Source organism: Rissa tridactyla, chromosome 1, assembly GCF_028500815.1.
Source record: "Rissa tridactyla isolate bRisTri1 chromosome 1, bRisTri1.patW.cur.20221130, whole genome shotgun sequence".
Classification (NCBI taxonomy): Eukaryota; Metazoa; Chordata; class Aves; order Charadriiformes; family Laridae; genus Rissa; species Rissa tridactyla.
Window position 1 is genome coordinate 107,658,786 of NC_071466.1, and position 19,332 is coordinate 107,678,117.

At 36.2% G+C, this 19,332-nt stretch overlaps 1 long non-coding RNA gene across 1 annotated transcript in view; it reads left to right on the forward strand.

The window, feature by feature from the left end:
* LOC128917181 (uncharacterized) overlaps positions 1–18,971 on the forward strand; it is a 32,554-nt gene extending 13,583 nt beyond the window's left edge. Inside the window, exon 3 of the long non-coding RNA XR_008469189.1 lies at positions 18,749–18,971. This is a non-coding gene — a long non-coding RNA (uncharacterized LOC128917181). The remainder of the gene's footprint in view (positions 1–18,748) is intronic.
* Positions 18,972–19,332: the final 361 nt, after the last annotated feature.

The window sequence follows — 19,332 nt, forward strand, 5'->3', positions numbered from 1 at the left end:
CATCTGCCTTCTGAGCTTCGGTAAATTAATTTTGATAGTATCCTAGGGAGAATTTGTCTTACTTGTCACGTTTTCTTACTGTGACCCCCTGCCTGGCTTACTAATTTGAAGAAGCAGAGGGAGTCTGCCTCCTAGGATTCATGGAAAAATCATTGTCATGATGAGGCACCAACCAAAAGCACTATCCTTTTTCTTCCTAAGGAAACAAAGCTTATGTGAACAGTGGAAACTGAGGACAGGCAAAACACAGTCATGGGTGCTACTTGGCAGCAGACAGCATGCAAGCTTGCAGGTGCACAGGTCCCTACTCTCCCCAGCAACAGCCTTCTCTGATGCTGGTGGGGCTCTGGCACCCCTTCTATTTTAGCAGATGCTCTGTGCTGAGCATGCCATCTTCCTTTGCATGGGTTCTGCCACACCTGTGAAGTGTATCCTACCAGGTCAGGGTATCTGATTTTAGTCATATTCCCCATAAAAGGGTCCTTCTGGACAACCAGTATACCATAGTCAGGGTATATAACAAAAATACATCGATCTCGTACTGAAGAGTATTTTTTAATGAAAACTGACTGTGCTTCTTTCTACAAATATGCCCAAACCAGGTATTTAAAGGAATGATTTATCACTATATCTTAACAGAGAAGTAACTCTGCATTGTGATTGCTAGCTAATACGAACAACCTTTGAAGTAGTATAAAAGAGCTGACCAAGCTGTAGAGAATGAAAATCAAATTCTCGAAAATTATTCTTTAATTTGTTCTTATTATTCTATTAGCGTTTCAGATTCCTTCAGTGTGATTAGTATTACTTTAAAATAAGGAAGTTTACAAACTTCATGCAAGTTTGAGGTAATTAGTAGCTGGAATAAAGTGACTTATTTTCCCCTTTGAACGCAGTTTTTTTTAAATACAGAACAAGACAAACCTTGTCCTTGAACTAGAGTAAACAGCCATTCTTATAAATTTTGCAGATAAAGATGTTATGTTGATTTTAATTTTTGTACATCTATAGAGCATTTTTAGCTGCCTTATAAAGCATTTTTAGCTGTTGAGAGAACAAAGGAGACAGTAGTAATCTTAAATATACTGCAGCAATGATAAAAATGAACCTTTCTACATCTTTAATGCTGTATACAAACGTACTAGATGCTATTTTGGAATAAACTAATAGATTTATTAAATTAACTGTTAATGTGTAAGTACTTGTTTATTTTTTATAATATTCCTGAATGTCATCAATATGCTAATCATTTAGTTAAATACATAATTTTTTATTTTCAAATGCCTATTTAAATTAATTTTACTCAAAAACACTTTCCTTAGGTAATTTCATACTGTTTTCTAGTGTGTTTGGATATGCAGTTAAAGGTCTCAAAACATTTATTCTAAAGTCCCCTCACTATCTAAGCATGTAATGGTTGACAATTCAAAGTATGACAAGTTCTAAGTAAGATTCCCGTCAAGTGATACTGGGCAGAAGGAAGAAATGGTAAACGTAAAAACTTGTTAACCTGTTGGCAGAGTGCAGGAATATAGGCTTAAGTCTTTGTGATATAGACTGCCTGTGCCTCAAGCTATGTATTTCAAAGACAGAATACAAGGGGAAGATCAAAAAGTCAGAATAAGTTTTGTTTCAACTCAATCTAAATGCAATGACAACGATATTCTTTGGAAAAGGGATTTTGTAGGTGTTGTTGACCAGAACAACAACAACAACAAAAGCACTTAAGAAACATTTAAGCAATTTGATGACTATATGGTTGTAAAGTCATTGTGATTATGTAACAGAATATTAAGCGGTAAAAAAAAAAATAATAGATAAGCATCATAAAAAGCAAAAGCCTAATTTGACTTTCACATAGAGTTCTGATAGACCATTTCTTTAGAGGTAAAATCCATGTTGTTTGCAGAGAAGTCAGTAGCTTTTAGAGAAGAGTTTAGACCTATCAGTAGAGACACGTGGTGTAATTTTTATTTTTTCATTGTCAAACGTGAAGAAACACAATTCTTACATCCCACTGGTAAACTATTACAGAAAGCCCACGTGAGTCTACGCTAGTAGTTTATTGTTTATAAATTTCTGGGGATTTAGAAAAAAATTAGAATTACAGGATCCTACAGTGTTTCCAATGACATCTGTAAGGAACATGAGAGGCAGCTATTTACAGGTTCAGGGAGTACCTACTTTACCCTGGACTCTGTGTCTAAATACTCAGACATTTTAAAAAGCCTTCTTACTATCTTCAACATTTATTACAACTAAACACTCTGACTTCTTTTTCACAAGCAACTTGACAAAGGTTAGCAGAACTATCCCACCATTTACTCCATCAAATATCAATATGTTCTGGAGGCAGAAAAAGAAGTAGGAGAACGTGCTAATTAAGAGAAAAAATTGTCTATGATTATATTCAAACCAAATTGTCTTCTTTTCATTACATCATCTCATTCGAACTCCTGGATTGCTGAGGAACTTCTCCTTTACTTCCTACAAGGTCTTGCTCTTCTGAAACCTCTGCCACATTTGGAGACTTATGTTGATTTGCATTGTGTTCATTGTGTTGGAATGCCATTTATAAGAGCTGCAAATGTAAAAGATTCCCTCAACTCTGGAAACTTGAGAGCTGCCCTTGTGGATCAGAACTTTATTTCCTGTAACAAAATGGACTTCTGTTACAACTGGAACATGTAACCTCCATACACTGTGAGTTAGTTCAGTGGAGTAAAGACAGAAAAAGTGTGAAATAGCATAAGTCATTTTCTACAACAATTAGAGGAATAAAGTATCTCTCTCATATTCTCATGTGTTGTTTGGGCTTTACCTTAAAAGAGTGAAAGGTCTTATAAGAGACACAAAATATTAACATATTGACTGATATTTCCAAATTCTGAGTATTTAGGACATAAAACGTTATAAATAATAGTACATTTTTCTTTCTTGTGCTATGTTTCTGATAAGATAGCCATTTAATTCACACCAGAAATGGAGAAGTTATGTAAATAATAGATAAGAGTAGAGCAAAACTAGTAAGAAAAAATAAGATATTCCAAAATATGATCCACATAAAACTACAAAGTTTCGTTGATGGTGAGATATTTTAAATAACCAGTACGGACCAATTAATACTCTGTCTACAATATTTAAAAAATGCATGACTGCAGGGACACCGTAAACTGTATGATTAACCCAGCAGAAGCCTGATAAAATAATTAGAACAAAAAATCATCTGTTATGCAACTGTAAGACACATATCGATGGTCTAACATGGTTTTCATCCTGCTGGAGTTCAGGCTTTCTTTCTAAGTAGAATCACAGAGAAAATCAGCCTAAATTTTCTGTATGCTAAAACAGCTTTTTATCCATCACTGTTATCTTTATGGTTTTGAAAAAAAGTATTGTCTGTGTTTTGTTGTAAATGCCAGGCTTCAAGAATTGATTGTTCTTTTGTTGCTTTTTATTGCCTTGATACTGCAGGGCTTTTTATCTCTGAATCTGTTTTAAGTGCTAAAATAATATTGAGGCTTTGCTCATTTTTTGAGAAGACTTCTTTACAAAAACAGGAGTGATTTGAGGGCATCTGAGTATTTCTATAAAGGGTTTGCCTGACTGAGAGATTAAGGCTATTATATTCTTAGCATGCTTCTTTTTCCTCACTTAATACCCCCCTTGGTCTTCCCCAAAGGTAATACTCAAAGTATAAAAAAGTGTATATACATAAATTCTTTAAAATATTCATATAAATATTTGCAGAGTTCCTCCAGATAAATACTTCTTTCTGTCACTTCAAAGAAGTAACTTTTTAAAGTACAGAATTTACAGTAAAGGATTAAGACTTTTGTGTTTTAAATGACACATTATTAGACAAATATAAACAAATATGCAATAATTTAAATGCTAAAAAAAATATTTTGAATCAAACAAAACATGCGTATTAAGTTCAAATCTGGCTGGTCTTGTCTGACCAAAAACCTCAACCAAGGAAAGGATTTCTTTTTGAGTTTTATTATTTCATGAATGAATACTTAGGCTTATAATTTCATAATAACATTTGGCCTTTGAAATTCAAATACAAAAAATTAAAATTAAATATATTAGAAAAAAGACCTAGAAAAATGTTCCTTTCTGTGTCAAACTATTCTGTTTTCGCCAACTGAAACTTTTAATCTCTTTTCTGAATCAGTCACTGAATCCAAAATTAGGTGTTCATATACTTTCACTGCTCATAAGCATTTGATAGCATTATCATTTACTTAGGTTTTTGACTGGCAGGATTTCTGTCTTAAAGATTATATGAAAGTTTTTATCACTGTGGACTGTGTCAATGCCAAATCTCGGTTTTCAGTTTTAAATCATGAAGACATAGTCATCTCAATGTGGCATAATAAAGAATGAAAAGATGTTTTAAACCATCTACAATTCTCTCATTACGGTTCCACAATTTGTTCTCAATTGTAACTTCCCCTTTGTGTTTTCATACTTTTGAAAGAAAGAAGTGTATAGCCAAGTCTCACAACTTAGGCTGAATCGTGGCAATTTATGAAAACACAGTGATTTAGATGCCTTTGATTATGTGTACAAAGCTCATGGTTCCATAAAGAGCTGTCCTGCTTTTCCTTAAGTGTTCATTGATCTAACCTGGGCAAAGATTTAGGGCCAATAAAGGGGCCTTGGGCCAAGGCATTCCTTTTTCCATGGCATCCTTAAATCATGGGGACTGCTGGATGTCTTAAGGTGGGAGTTGTAACAATGTTCACGGTGAAAGGCCTAAAGCTGTTCTAAAAGTGAGATGGAAGTGTTACATCCTTTTTAGAGTTGAAGTATTTTTAAGGAAGATCCCCTGGGAATCCCACGTCTGCAATCTTCCATTTGAAGTTGCATGTATTTTTTCAAGGAACAGAGCCCCTTAGGGCATGTAAAAACCTTCTAGGTAAGGTGCAGACCGACAGGTTCTCATACATAGGTGTGCTGTGCTATATTAAGACAAAAACTTAACAGTTTTTGGTTGTACCAAACTAATGTTGGTAGAAATGCAAAAGAGGATCACTAGATTGCTCTGTTGGCAGCTGGATATTTGTAAGCAAGACAATCCCAGTGTGATTTGTTAAAGCTACACCAGGGAAAAACACAGGAGTTTTGTTGGGCCAAGATAGCCAAGAAGTTGGTAAGGGAGTCACAACAATACTGCTCAGCCTGTGACCCCCCAAACCTCACTGTTCACCCTCTCTTCTGTGGGGAAGAGGAATCTGTGAGTAAGGGTGCTGGGGTCTCCGTCTGCAGTCCTAGGCTCAGCCACAGGACAGGAGGGTAGCGGTGCCCTCAGGGGTCTGCTCTTTCTTCAGACCAGCTCTGGCTGCCGTCCCTGTGTGCAGGACAATTTGTATGTTTAAGACGAAGACCCAAAGTGGGATGGAAACTGTGTAAACTGGATTTAGTAGAGATGTCATGAGTACCCTGCTTCTCTAAATGCACACACTTTCCTCTTTGTTGGTACTTCAAAATGGGAACAACAGTTTAGTAGAAAGTGTGAGTCTGTCAGTATGTGCCGGTTATACCGTGAGTGCAACTGTTATGTCCAGGGCTTTCTGTGGGTATAAGCGGACAGATCCCTACACCTTTGATCCTTGCTCACACAATTGAAATTCATTTGGTTTCTGTGGGGTGTTTATTTCAGATTATTTTTTGGGGCATTAATCAACTTGTGTATCTGTGAAGTTTTGTACGAGATTTGCCTGAATTTTGCTGAAACATTGTCCACTCTATATAATGTTGGTAAGACATCCTTAAGTGGATTCATTAGCTAAAAGGAGTGTTTTAATGATCTGAGAAAATATATACAGAATTTAGAGAGAAACTTCATCTTGGCAGCCATTTTTAATGTTGCCTCATTTTGCTTCTTTGAGGGCGCTCTGAAACTAATAATGAATGAGGAAATGTTAACCTGTGACTAATTTTTCAAATTTTCAGTGCATATATATTTATATAAGTCTGGTAAATGTTACGTTATATAAGAAAACAATTATTTTTATTTAATATCACACTGCATATGTAATAGTGAGCACTTGCTGACGTAAGCAAGTGATTGATTAATACAATTGCTAAACCCTTAGCTCAACTTTAAATAAGTAATAAATTCAGATTTAAATTCCTATTAGTACATTAATGCTTTTAACAAATGGTTCAGGCACTTAATTACAATATATTAAGCAAGCAACAGCAATTATTAAGTAATTGTCAGTACACACTCCTAAAGTGTGCAGTTGTTTACCTTGAAACCTTACTAATATGTAGCATATTTTCCTTTTCTTTGTAATAATTGTATTACTATAATACATTTACAGCATCTTAGGTGAGCTACATAAGTGAACGCCTTTGTTAAAGCATATATGCAAATAATGATTTGTCATTTTGTAATGGAAAAGGTCTCTGTGGGCAATACTCCTCTTTTCTCATTTTCCTTAATTAATGGTTTGCTTTACAAGGTTTTGTGTTTGAATCATTCAAGGAACTAAGGTTACAACGCATATATTTTAGATTTGCTTGTTTTCCCACATGAATGTTGAGCGTTTCCTTTAGTACTGGATGTTTTCTATAAGTTTCCTTGAGAGAAGGGGCACATTCACATAATGAAGAAATTATGAGCCATTAAAGTTTGAAGCTGTAACAATGAGCAAAAGTGCAAGGCAACAGGCCTGTTGAATCATAGAATTGTTGGTTGGAATTAATTTCTGGAGACCATCAAGTCCAGCCTCCTTCCTGAAGTAGGACTATCATCAATACTACAACACGGTACCGTCTTCCAGGATTACACTATCTTCTCCATTAAACATGGTTTTCCTAATTTCCAGTTTGAACCTCTCCAGCCACAACTTGTGGCCATTTCCCCTTATTATTTTATTTGTCCCTGTTGAGAAGAGTTTGTCTCCATCTTCTATGTAATACCAGTATCGGTAGGCTGCTACTAGATTGCCCTTTAGCCCAAGCCCAGCTTTCTCAGTAGGACACGTGCCCTCTGAAAATCCCGGTAGTCCTCTGAATGACTCCCATTTGTTTCTCAACATTCATTTTGCACAGGCTTTGACCCAAAACATTATCTCAGATGCAGATTCACCAGTACCTAGTAGAAGGTGATAATATTTTCCCTAGCTCTCCTGGTGGTGTAATGTAGACCAGGTTTCAGCCTGCTCTACTTGTGACAGGAGCACACAGCTGTCTCACATTCAGCCTGGCATTCACTGTAGTATCCACGTCCCTTTTATCAGGGCTTCTACTCAACCAGACAGTTCCAAAGCACTGGGTTATTCTTTCCCAGGTGTAGCCTTTTGCAATTCTGACTGCTGAGCTTTACGTTATTCAGTCCTCAAATCTACAAAGGTCCCTGTGAACTGAAGCTCTGCTGTTTATTCTCAGTAATTCCCCATAATTTAGTGTTGTCTGGGGGTGCATTGCCATCATCCAGGTCGTTGATGAAGATACTGAACAAGGTGGGCCCCAGTAGCATCCTCTGGGATACTCTGCTCGTTGCCATCTGCCAGCTGAACATTAAAGTTTGGATTAGGAACACTGAGCCCAGGGGTCCAGCCAGATTTCAGTGCAACTAGTAGTCTGTACTTCCTCATCTTCCAAAAGGAGAACGCTACAGGGCATGAAGCCTTACTAAATTCAAGCTATGTTGTATGCACTGTACATTTCTCATCCACGGCTAGTCAGTAGCCACTGGTCTCCCCATGTTCACAAGTACTGCCGGCCACTCATGTTTGCAAGGACATGTGGTAACTGTGTCACTGAACTAATCCAGGATAAAACTCTGCAGAAAAGTTGGCATCTTTTAGGCTAAATCAGTTCACTGGACTTTCCAATACAGTACTTCAGTTGTGTTACCAAAACTGAAAGACTGGTGGAAGGTCAAGGCTATAGCCCAGTATTTCATGATGAGAAGAATGACAAATAAAACCATAGCAAAAATTACTGGTTTCTCAGAAGAATCATAGATGAGATGATCCACTTGCTCAGTTAGCTACCATTTTGACCTAACTTTTCATGTGGCTTCCTTGCAGATTGCAGATGGATGGGAATGAGCTCCAGATATCCTTTGCATTCATGCAAGAACACAGACTGTCTCCTGAGTAAAAGTCATTAAAATTACTGATTACACTATAAATTATTTTGGAATACCAGAGTTTTATAACTGTAATTTATCATCATAAAAATGCCTGACTATTAGCCAGATCTCACTGAGCTGGGATCCCTGTCCAAACTGCAGCAGGAGTCACATTCCCTTTCCTAAATGAACTATTATAAAAGGAAAGAATCAAAGAAAGAGACGGTTCAAAAATGGAAGTGTATTATTTGGAAGGTAATAGGAAAAAGTCTTATGCCAGAGTTTTATGTCTGAGAGAAATGGCATATCCTTTGTCCTGGAATATATGTAGCTTCACAGATGATGTTTTGACTTCTATTGACACACGCCTGCTCATGCACAAAGGAAAAAAAGGTGTGGAGGGGAAAGGTTTAATTCACTCAAGCAGGTTTAACCAAAAAGCTTTAAAATAGTTAAGTGTACTTCTGAGTGCTGTGGCTGCCTGCCAAGCCTGTAAAATAAGGTTGTGATATTTTCTTTCTGTCCATAAAAAAAATGAGGTATTGAATGCTTGACCTTGCTTGTTCCCATTTTGTTAGCAATTTTTGATTTTGAAAGATAGAGCTATGACCAAAAAAAAAAAAGAATAAAAATCTCAAAACCACAAGAAGCAGCATTTTAAAGCAGCATACTTGTAAATATTTTTTTCTTGTTTACATATTTTCTCAGTCTAATGTATAATTTTTTTTTCTTTGTTTTGGAGTGTTAAACATTAAAACCAATTACAATGAAAATGGAGGGGATAAAAACCAAGGGAATTGAAATACTTTTATACCTTCTGCAAAAATTTTAAAGGAAACAGTATTTCACTACATTGTCCATATATATATATCTTCCTTTCTAGAGATTTTTAATTAAGTGGCCAGGCAGACAGCTTGACACATTTCACATGGATTTTACAATATATCTTCAACTGATTTTAAATTAATAATTGATTTTTTTGGTGATCTCTTTTAGCTGATATTCATTGCTTTCTATTTTAACATACTGTATAGTCAGTGGCTTTATGATATGTACATAAATATTTATTAATTGTTCAATATCTTTGTTTGTCTGACCTTGTATCATTTGGATAAGGTCCCTGTAGCTCTGCTCAAAATCCTTACAACATGGGTTGGAGAGCCTTGAGTTGGTCTTCAAAACTGAGATAAATTCTTCTTGGTGCTGAGTGAGCAATGGGTTGTGAGTGGGAAAAGAACTGCTGAAAATCTATTGTCCTTGGCCCACATTTGAATGACAGCTGTCTTTATTGACCATACATTTTTAAAGACACAAGTGCTCTCCCATTTTTCAAAGCTCTAAGTCCAGTGAACCTTAAAGCAGGCCAAGAAATCTAAGTGCTTTGAGAGCTTTTGAAAATTTGAACTTAAGGTCCTCCATTTTACCCACACACCATACAAGTATTAATAACAGATTTACAGGTTTCTGTACTCAACCTTCACCTGAAAGGTAAGTGTTTTAAATGGATACATCATTGTTCAAATGAATGCTTAGAGTTTATAGCGAATAAGGTGTAGAGAATTTTTTTTTTTAACTATATAGTAGGTTTAGGAAATCCTGTTTTGTACAAGGAAGAGCATGAGGCTACTCAATGAGTATGTGCTCTGTATGCATGTGTGGGAGAGACTCGTCAAAGTCATATCTTAAGATCAAGTGTCCTTTATTACAGATGACCTTTAAATCACTGTGTGGTAGAGCTTTCCAATCTGAGGACCAGTTCATATTACATTATGGTCACGGTTTGGGCCAGGTTGGCCAATGACAAGATGACAGATGCTCTCCTCCACCTCTCACTCCAAGGAGAGGAAGAAGAGAGATAAAGAAATTTATAAATTTAGAAAAAAAACCCTAAATTAATGAAATATTAATAATAAAATTAAAAAGGATATAAATATGTACAAAACCATATCAAGCTCTGAGGGAAATGTCACTGGCAGGCACTAGGGAAGTTCGAGACCGGAACACATTGACTGGGATCAAAGGCAGACGAGCTGACGGAGTTCTCCTTAGACACCAGTCTTCAAAAAACCAGGGCCATCCAACATGTCCCCTGTCATCCCTCAGTTTTTATACCGAGCACGGCAGATGGGATGGAATACCTGATTGGTCAGTTTTGGGTCACCTGACCTGTCCGCTCCTCCCCACAGGTGGGACCCCCCCACGGGGTAAACACCCGTGTCAGCTGACCCTGGTTGCCACAGCAACAAGCGTAAGCAAGAGCCTCTCTCAGGGAACAGGAAGTTGTCCCTGCTCCACCCCAAACCAGGACAATTATTTAAACAAAATAGAACAGTTCAAGAATAAAAGAGCAGCTGACTCCCAAGTGATCACCTGATGGTTTACTAGGATATGGGAAACATGACTTAAATTTTAAAAAAATATTTTCAAAATATAATTTTAAAAATTCTTTCTGCATGTATAGGTGAGTGTCATAACTGTTTATATAACTTTTTTTTTTCTCTCTCTTTCAAAATTTTGTTTGGTACCTGAAAAATATTTCGGATCAAAACTACAGGAAAAGTTTTGTGAACCAGAAATTGCAGGGGGTTTACTGTACTGTTTAATTAAAATGTCCTGGTTTCAAGCAGCCTATATAGGTTTTAAATTTTTTTCTCCCTTTTTTCATTTATTTTTAACTACAAGAAATCTTTTAAACTAGAAGACAAATTTAAACTGTTTACTATTAATCAATTAAATATTGAATTGTCAATGTAGATTCATTAGCTAGAGTGAATACACACTGGTTTGTGTCATCAGTTTTTTCAGTTCATCTTTTGCTTATTGCAGCATTCTTTTTTCGTTCTCATGCACTAACCAACCTATTTTGTATTCTAATCGTAACCTGTCAAATAAAAATGTTTTATTGAATAAAAACCAAATCCTTTGGTTTTAGATTTTTTTTAAATTTTTGATCCAGCTGAGCTGTTGACCTGTATAACCCACATACCATTAGGAAGAACTTCCTTTGCTGCAAAGAGAACTTAATCGGTTACCGAGTTACATGTGTCTGTGTCTAAGTGTAGGGGCAGATGAACCCTCGATGTATTCCCTAACCTAGAGGTTTTTTTATTGTATGGGATATTTGGGCCTAAAACTGCAGAATGAGATCTATGGAACAAAGCATAAACTAAAGACCTGTCAATATTATAAATAATTTTCTTACTCACCATTCGAGTGAGGGGGGTGTTATTACTGATGGTACATTGATACTTTTGAATTTAGTATCTAAATAAAAGATGGATAAGAAGCTGGAACATCAACTACATACAGATCAACCTAAATGATCTAGTACAAAATAGCCCACAGAATGTAACACACATTTGAGTTTTAAGATGAAAACAACAGACATATTGGAATATTTGAGTATGTGAAAAAGTACTATTTTTTTCAATGATGTGGACTTAAATCCCACTTATATGAACACCTGTTCTGGCTGTTGTTTCCAGTTTAATGAGTTTGGGGAAGCTTGTATCTCTGAACTGAGAGTAGCTCTATCATTTTGACATTTAATTTTGTTTGTCTTTTATAAATGTCTTATAAAAAAAGAGAATCATTTAGCATCTGTTATGTTATCTACTAACATCTGTCTCTGTTAGCCATTGTTAAATATATACACAATACATTAAAATTCAGTTGATTTTTTTTCTCTTAAATCGCAAATTGATTTAATTATTGATGCAAAGTTCTTACAATAACAATTGCTCATTGAAGATTTAATGAGTTCTCACATTTAGACTGGATTTACCAGGGGATCTGTCTTTTTATTCCACGAATATGAGGGAATATCTAATAGCTTTTTCTTTGCTTAGCTTGTTCCTATTTAAAGCCCTTCTCTCTTGCTTCACAATTTTTCTGTGTAACCATTCCAGTAAAGGAAAAATGCAATAGGGTACATTGATGCATTATTAAATTTATATATAGAGAGAGGGGAGTGGCAGCCAATATCTATCTATATTGGGGGGAACGGGGGGAGAGTGGCAGCCTTTTTAAGAAATGACAAGAAAGCGTTAGGATAACTGAGGAAAATGTAGTATAAATGTTATTCTAGTATAACATAAAAGAATATAAAGCTGCACAAGTACATTCTGCCTAAGTAACTTCAGGATCAAGTAGTAGTTACACACACGCATGAGCTTAAATTCATGAGTACAAGAGTTGGATTGTGAATTGTCAAAGCTGGAGTCGACGAAGTTCTTGGGAATAAGGTTACACTCCTTAGATTTAGTTGATTGAACATAAAGATACTCATAAACAATTGTTTATCCAGTTGTCACTGGGAGAATGTTGGGTGAGAATATATCATCATCAGTGATGAAAGTGTTCAGATAAATAAATGTTCAGATGCACAGCAATCTGAACTATCCAATGTCTTGTCAAAAAGAGAAAAAAAACGAGGGGAGAAACATTAATTTTACATTAATCAAATCCTAATTTTACATTAGTCCAAAATTTTTCAAATTAATGTTATTATATAATGTATTATGTAATATATGTATTATATAATAAGTTCATGTATTAGTTCATTGCCAAAAACTATATCTTCCTAACTAAAACCAAACCACAGTGTTGGAGGATATTAATTTCTTAGTCCAAGGAAATCCATGTGAAATACTCCCAGCAGGTACATAGTCAAGTGATATTTTAATTTTGTTTAATATAATCTGGGAAATATTCTTTAATTTTCTTTCTATGAATAGTTATTATGTCTACTTTGTTACGTTTGTGGTGTGCTAACCCCGGCTGGAGGCCAGGTGCCCACCAAAGCCGCTCTATCACTCCCCTCCTCAGCTGGACAGGAGAGAGAAAATATGATGGAAGGCTCGTGCATCAAGATACGGACAGGGAGATCACTCACCAATTGCCATCACAGACAAAATAGACTCCACTCGAGGAAATTAATTTAAGTTATCACCAATCAAATCAGAGTAGGGTAATGAGAAAAAAAACCCTAAATCTTAAAACATGTTCCCCCCACCTCTCCCTTCTTCCCAGGCTCAACTTCACTCACGATTTTCTCTGCCTTCTCCCCCTGAGTGGCAGAGGGACTGGGGATGGGGGTCGTGGTCAGTTTCTGCAGCTCCTCCCTTCTCCAGGGGGGGACCGCTCACGCTCTTCCCCTACTTCATCATAGGGTCCCTCCCACAGGAGACAGTTCTCCATTAACTTCTCCAGTACGGGTCCTTTTCATGGAGTGCAGTCTTTCAGGAACAGACTGGGTCCCCCACGGTGTCACAAGTCCTGCCAGCAAACCTGGTCCAGTGTGTGGCCCCTCTCTCCATGGGGTCCACAGGTCCTGCCAGGAGCCTGCTCCAGTGCGGGCTTCCCACAGGGTCACAGCCTCCTTTGGGCATCCGCCTGCTCTGGTGTGGGGTCCTCCATGGGCTGCAGGTGGATATTTGCTTAGGAAAGCTCATGACTTTCACAGTAATTTTTCAAAAACAGTTATTCAAACTTTATACATTCAAATATAGTTTTAGATAAATCTGTCATTTTTAATGAAATGTTTGTTATACAAGTATATTTGTTCAATAGTTTATGCAAGTGTTTTTTCCTGGTAGGTGTTTGACATAGTATTTGGTGGGTCTGTTTTGCTAAATTCTATTGCTACATCCATATTTCAGCTCTACTGGCGTTCCAGCTTCTCTTTGATGTTTCTGAATACATAATTAAAGGTATATATATGACATCCTGTCTTGAGAATTGTGGGCTATCGGAAGTGTTTTAAAAATTTGTATTTCTAATTTGTTACATACATTATGCAATTATTTAACTCAGGCATTTAACGTGACTTCTTTTGGAAGAACTCTGTCTCTGAAAAAAACTGACTGGAAAAAAGTTTGGAAATATAAATTTTTGCTGTTTTCATATTTTTATTGTGTTTTGATCCTTTCATCTGATGTCCCTGATTTGTCCAAAATTCTTCCCTCCTGATGAGCTGATGTGCTCTCTTCAAAGCTTACCTTAAAAGTTTCTTTCTCTCTTTCCCATCTTTGTCTTCTTGCTTCTCTGTATCACATTGTTGCCTTGTAGTTACTTTCTGCTATAAATAAGTAATGTTTCCATGTAGCTGTATTACTCCAGGAATACATCTAGTTAAGGACAAAGTATATGCTCATCTGAGTGCTTTGCATCTAAGGTTGCTAAGGGTCATTGGCTATTCCCATGTTTATTGTTGCCTTGTCATATAATGGATGGCCATTACACACTCAGAAGGAAAAACACACATATTATAGGCTCAGGTAACGTGTGCTACTCATTTGTCAACCCCAGGAATGTTACAGATGAGCTTAAATTTAGCAGAAGAGTCCTACCTAGATAATATTATTGTAGATTCTGGATCATATGCAATACATTGTTTATTTAAGTGTTTGAGTTCATCAAAACCGGTGTATTTACCTAAGCATATGTAAGACCTACCTGTGGTTTTGTTTTGTGTCTAGTAATTTCCAGGGACCTAAAATACAGGAATATTTTTTTTTAGTAATATGAAATTAATCGCAATTTTACTTAGTTCTTGTCAAATCACTGTTTTCTTGGGCTGATCCAAAGAAAGAGCAACTGAGAGTGTCGCAGACATAGTAAGCTGACTGAAGCAGTACCTTCACTTCAGTTCCTCCAGTGATTTGGAGCTAGCTTTTTCCTCAAAAAAGATTGCATCAGATGCTTATTTAAAAAGTGTACAGCAATTCAGTGCTTTTGTTCAGATAGGAAAGATGTCAGTCCTTTGTTATAAATCATCAAGAGAAAGTTAAGATCTTCTGACTACTTCCGAATCAGCTTTCTCGTTGAAGCCTCTCGCAGCGTTTCACATGAATGTGGCGGAAGAACAGTCGGAGGCAGAGACTGCCTTTTCCCCTTCAGCGCTCTCAGCTGTCCATTTACAGAAGATGTCTGGGTGGGTGTGCTGGTGAGCACAGTGACAATCACTCTTTGCTAGGACACCTGGTGCTGCTTCCCCAGAAAAAAACAACCAAAATAACCAGAAATGCTCTGTGTGTTGTGGGAGAAGAGAGGGCTGCTCTTTTGAGTAGAACTTTTAATGTATTTGTGAGATTTTATTTCTTGGGAATGGTGGTGATGCGTTTGTTCACACAGGGGTGAGGTAACCAGTGTGTACTCATAGGCTAACATTTATGCATCTATTAATTTGTCAGTGCAGATCTTGAGTGGAAATACTAAGCAGTAAAGAGTTTCTTTCTTACAAAATACAGAAGCACTTGTGACAAATATAAGCCTGTCTTGTTTTTCAATAAGATGCACTCTGTTATCCTGGGAGAATGTTTTGAGAAATGTAAGTTAGACTTCTGTTTGACTAATTGGTTGTCTGCAGAAATTTCTAACTACTGCAAGGAGTTATATGTCCATTTTAAACTAGTTGGGTTTACCCGAACAACTACTTTGGGTATGTCCAGCATTCAGTTGGGTATAGCTGAGGATGAATAATTTTATCACTAATATTTTGACTCAGCAATCAGTGACTTCACGATATATATTTTTTTTTCCAGTTATGACATCAGTTGTACAATGCAACCACTTAATACAGTGCATCTCATAAAAACAGGCAACATGTAAACAAATTCATGATTCTTTATGCACTTAATCTTACTGTGACTTCTGTTAATTGCTGCTAAGGGTTCTTTTAGTTTAACACAGCATGATATCACCTATTACAATATTGATTGAATTCATTTATATTTCTCTGTTGTTCTGAGTTGAACTTACAAGGTGACTAGCTTGCTTGAATATTTTTTGTGGCAGGGAAATTGCAGCAAAATGCTGAAAGGTAAAATCAAGCTACTGCTCATTTCAGAAGAATTCACACAACAGTCTTGCTGGCTAGCACAAAAGAGTGAACATAAATGAAGGAAAGAGGTTTACTGTTGAAAAAAAGTATATAGATGAAGAAAATGGAGACCAAGTTAGATTTTCAGAGAAATAACACTGTGTACGGAAAAGCAAAATTTCATCATTCACCATAAGTTAACTGTCCGTTCCTATGTTGAAAAGGTGCCACTTTATAAAGTCCAGATAATGAAATAACTACATAATAAAACTTCCTTTAAAAAAGTTGCCTTCTGGCCTTAAAAATAGAGAGGGAAGATGTGGGCAGGAGGAATAGGCATTTTCTAAGATTTTTAATTTTTATTTTCTCTAAAGAGAGGTACTGATATGTACTCAGGGTTATCAGAACACTTGATGTAATAACCAGTTGTGGTTTCCTTTGTAAGTTTGAAATGCTGTGTTGGTTTTTTTAGTTCCCTTACATGTTAAACACATGGATGTTTTCCTTGGATAGAGCCTTCTTTGATTTGAGAATGTTCTTTCTTTCCTTTTAAGGTTTGGGTTCTTGATGCAGTGCTTTCAGTTGCAGAAAAACACGGACTTCCTGAAAAAAGACTCAGAACAGCCTGTGGTAGTACCAAAATCAAATAACAAGGCAGTGCAATGCTATCTTTACTTCACATTTTGAATTTTGTAGAAGTCAAAGGTTTGATGAGAATTCAGACCTTTGTGTTTGGAAATCTTGAACCTGAGTCATTCCCTGATACTGCTCTTAGTTTACACTGATTCCATGCTAGACTCCTAATCCTCCTAATGGAAAATTAGGCCAGAGTTTGTGAAAGTTGAGTTGCTATGACAACTAGTCATTTTCAAATAACCTTGAAGAACAAGAACAGCAGTAAAATGCATGTAATATAGTTCTTAATTAAAAATATAATTTGTGCAACATATTTGAACCTACCATTCTTTTTTTTTTTAGTAAGTAGGTATATTATATACGTGCTATTTTAAGTCACCGACTTCATTTTTGTTTTACCCCCTAAGCATGGAACCAGACATGACCCATAAGCATGGAACCTTTATTTGCAAATGAGAGGAAAAGATTGGAGAGGAAGTCACACAAATATATTTTTGCAAGATCTGAACCTTTACTCCAGGATCTTCTCTGTAAAAGCAGTTCTTTTCTATCTTCAAAACATGTGGCAGTCTGTTAAACAAAAATGTAGAAGGACAAATGTTATGTGCAATATTTGTCACTATGCATGTTCTGATTTTTCAGAGTGACGAAAACAATTTCCAGTGGGGAATAAATGGAGAACTGAGCTCGAAGTCACTTGTGTTTGAAATTATTCGGTGTTCAACACTAAATAGGTCTAAATGCTAACTTTAATATATGAATAAGGTTCACATACATAATTCTTAAAAATAATATTTTCTGAAAGTAAACTTAAAAAATAGTCTTATATGCTGAATACTAAAAGGTAATACTGAGAAGGAAGAGCAGTTATGTAAAAAACCCTGTTATGTTTGGCATATTCCACACAGAGGACTGAATTTACTGTAAGCACCGGGATCTAACTGCACTGAATTCTTAGGCACCCTAGGACGATCAAAACTAAACTCAGCAATATTATATTTCTTTCTGAAAGTCGATTCACTTAAAAAAAAATCTTCCTTTTATTTTTCTTCAGTTTTATTAGGAGCCATCAAAATGAATTATGTATGATTTTAATTTACTGCCCAAAACAATAGCCATCAAACCAAACACTGAAAAGTCCATATTTGCATAAATGTTTTCTTAAAAGTACCTTTCTCAGTGTGCATTCTTCCTGCAAAATTTATTGAAATATCTAAACTATAGATCTGTTAAAGAAAACACCCCAAATTGTTTGTGTTAGTTTTGCACCATTTGGTGCAACTTTTGGAGCCAAGAGCCAGCCATAAGGAGGATGTGAACCTGTTGGAGCAAGTCCAGAGAAGGGCCACGAAGATGATCAGAGGGTTGGAACACCTCTCCTATGAGGACAGGCTGAGAGAGTTGGGATTGTTCAGCCTCGAGAAGAGAAGACTCCAGGGAGACCTTATAACTTTTTAGTAGGGCCTATTTTGGTAGGATGAGAGGTAATAGTTTTAAACTAAAAGATGGTAGATTTAGACTAGATATAGGGAAGACATTTTTTGTAATGAGGGTGGCGAAACACTGGAACAGGTTGCCCAGAGAGGTGGTAGATGCCCCATCCCTGGAAACATTCAAAGTGAGGTTGGACAGGACTTTGAGCAACCTGATCTAGTTGAAGATGTCCCTGTCCATTGCAGGGGGGTTGGACTAGATGATTTTTAAAGGTCTCTTCCAACTGAAACTATTCTATGATTCTATTTTAACTGCAGTAATGGAAGTCATTAATAATTGTCTTCTGCATGAATAAGATAGCAAATTATTATACCAGCATAACTTGAACCTCTAGTTGTTAGACATTTATAAGTAATTTGCAAAGAAATTTCAAACCAATATAAGTTTGCCTGACTTACTAATACAAATTAGTATTTCAACTATTTAAAATAATTCTAAGCTTAATCAATCTTGGTGGCAAAGTAATGTAGAAATAGGTAGTATTTACTTGTAGTATGTGGTTTAAATACAAATTCATATTATTTAGAATTATTTGAGTTGTATTTTTAAGGAATATTATTACCTTGTTGGTATTAGTGTCCAATATTTATTAGAAGCAAATCTCTGACATAAAATTACTTTTTTTGGGATTCTACGAAATTAAAAATCAGCTAACCTGAGTTCAGTGCATTCAAAAATGTTCTCTTTTTTCTCTGCAGGGAAAAAGACAGTGAAGTTGCCAAAATAATTTGTCCGTTCTTAGATTCAGTGTGCTTTTGCTGAAAAGGAAAATAAATTGTTGGAGCAGTTTTGCATTTCAGTACATATTGTGTGGCCCTGGAAGGAAGTGCTGCCTCAAAAAAGCTACACAATTTGTTGTAGGAGAACTGAGGAAAACTCAGCTTGGCCTTCTCTTCGTAACTTCCACTTTAGCCATGATTTCTTTATGTAAGTTTTTTCTGCATTGGGCCAAGAAAATCCCCTTTTCCTCTTCATCATTGACCAAACAGGACAATATCCTCATGATCATCCCATATATCTTGAAATGTAACATCTCTTGATCTAACCCATTGCTTTCTATGTCAAAATCTTTCACTGCCTCTGGTAGCCGTTCTTGTAGCTAAACAATGGACGTTTGCGATCTATTGGTGAAATGGGTGAAATCTTTTTGTTGTTGGGAAGAGCGCTGTGCTGAATATAAGTTACATTTTCCATAATGAAGTGATGGAAGAGTTAGTATAGGAAGCCTTCATTCAGTGTTTATCATGAAAGTTACAAACTGAAGCACTTGAAACCTAGAAAA